Raw genomic sequence first — 2,434 nt, forward strand, 5'->3', positions numbered from 1 at the left:
TGACATGACATGCCCATTTCCTTCTATGATGTCACAAGAGGGGTTGGGACATGGTCCAAGGGGTATAGCCTAGGGCCAGCAGTGGGATTATTTCCAGGTTTTCCAGAAACCAACTGAATACCCTGAAGACGAAGGGAACCACACAGCCCATAACCATATGATTCATCTCATCCACCCTCGCCTCAGAAAACCAAGGACAGCTATGGACGGATGAGGAGAATCTTACTTTCTCCTAGGGGTCTCACAGGGATGCTTGCCCTACTGTAAGAAAGTATTGTAGTAGAGGGGGTGGACCTAAGTGGAAGGGAGTGTAGAATTTCAGGCCACAACAGAGGTCAAAGCAAGGACTGAGGGATCATCTACCAATAAAAAGAAGTGATAATGAAACCAGCCCTGTTCGTTATAGCCCTTGAAGAACCAGGGCAGAGCTATCAAGCTGAAGTTCCATCAACATTTATTTACACCAGGTGTGTAGGAGGTGAACCCCTTAGTATGAAGGTGCAAATACTATTCCAAGAAAGGGGTGGGGACACCAGGCCCTATGGGGAACCAAAGGAAGCTCTCTTAATTCGTGTTGAGGACTCCAGAGGCCAGGACAGAAAACTTCCCACTTAGCACTCAGTACTGGGTGATAACTACTGACTGGGGTGATAAGCTGAGGACCTCTTCACTTCTCAGAAATCCCAGGGAAATTTGTGATGACAAATACAGGACAGCAGAGGGAATGGGTCTTATGACTGGCCACTAGTTGGGTGGTGGTCTTGAATGTGAAATAACAGATGCCTCTGTGTAGGAGACTACCAGCCCCTTCTGTCACCCCAGCGTGCCTGAGGCAGGGGTAGCAGGATGGAGCCTAAAGATCACTCTAATTTCCTTCAATATGTTTCCCAAAGGACAGCTGATTAGGAGAATAGGAACCCTGGGGGTTTTCAGAACAGTGCCCCCCAAAAAACCACAAATGTAGCCTTCGTGATAACCAAGGTGGTATTTCCCTTTTGCCAATGCACACTCAACCTTCATCTTCCTGTGGGCCCTTATCACCTGCCCTCCTACTCACACTTGTAATCATTGTCCCCCAGTGCAGGCATCATGCCTCAGGGTCAGAATCATAAGCTCTGCATCCATGAGAAACGCCACCAGGCCCAATATGAGCCCCAGAGTCACAGGGGAGTTCAGCCCGCTGCAGTAATGGAAGAGCTTCCCTCTACTTCTTCTCTTTTAGAAGATAATTCACAGAGCTCATCAGCTACTGGGTCAAATAGCACTTCCCAGGGGTCTTTGGAAGCCCCATCTACTACCAGCACTTTTTCAACTACTTCTGACACAACATCTGATGAAAAAGATACCAGTCAAAATGAGGAAGATCCACGTTCCTCCAATGTCTCATCTTCTACTTAGAACACCTACAGTGATACTCTGAACAGCATGACAAGTTTGTTGGAAGAGTTCCTTCTGCATAAATATAAAATGAAGCAGCCCATCATGAAGGAAACCATACTGAAGATTATCCACCCAAAATACCATAACCGATTTGCCGAGATTCTCAAGAGAGCCTCTGAACACATCGAGGCTGTCTTTGCAGTTGACTTGAAGGAAGTTGATTCAACCATCCACTCCTATGACCTTGTTAGCAAACTGAACCTGCCCAACAATGGGAGAGTGTAGGATGGTAGGGGCTTACCTAAGACCAGTCTCTTGATGACAGTTCTGGGTTTGATCGTCGTGAAGGGCAACTGTGCTGCTAAGGAAGACATCTGGAGATTCTTGAATATGATGCGAGTATATGCTGGGAGAAAACACTTCATCTACGGAGAGCCCAGGAAGCTCATCACCAAAGACTTTGTGACGATGAAGTACCTGGAGTACCGCCAGGTTGCCAACAGTGATCCTCCACGTTAGGAGTTCCTGTGGGGCCCACGAGCCCATGCGGAAACCAGTGAAATCAAAGTCTTGGAGTTTTTGGCAAAAGTCAATGATATAGTCCCCAGTGCCTTCTCATCACAATATGAAGAAGTTTTGTGAGATGAGGAGGAGAGAGCTCGAGCCACAGTTCCAGCCAGGCCTGGCACGACTCTCACTTCCAGACATGTTCCACGGCCATGTCCAGCAGCTTCTCCCACCCCTACTGAAGACCAAGACTTTTAAAAAATCATCCAGATAAGAAAATTTGACATCAAAATAGGGACTTTTGCCAAAATGGGAAGCAATCCCACAATAACACTGCTGGGACAATGGAATGAAAAAATAAAATGAAAAAAATTTCAAAACATGATCAACCATGATTGTTCTCCATCTTTTCTGTCTTCTGTTTTGTCAATTTAAATAATTTATACCTCGATATGCTTCTTCAAAATGCAGGAAGTATTACACCTTAACAAGTTTGACCTCTTACTGTCTTCATTTATTTTTTGAGTGTCTGCTCTTTGAAAGGCTC

At 45.8% G+C, this 2,434-nt stretch overlaps 1 pseudogene; it reads left to right on the forward strand.

Annotated features, from left to right (window-relative positions):
- The first annotated feature begins 1,089 nt into the window (after positions 1 to 1,089).
- Positions 1,090 to 2,145, forward strand: LOC113887960 (annotated as a pseudogene).
- Positions 2,146 to 2,434: the final 289 nt, after the last annotated feature.

The sequence above is a fragment of the Bos indicus x Bos taurus genome, chromosome X (genome assembly GCF_003369695.1).
Source record: "Bos indicus x Bos taurus breed Angus x Brahman F1 hybrid chromosome X, Bos_hybrid_MaternalHap_v2.0, whole genome shotgun sequence".
NCBI lineage: Eukaryota > Metazoa > Chordata > Mammalia > Artiodactyla > Bovidae > Bos > Bos indicus x Bos taurus.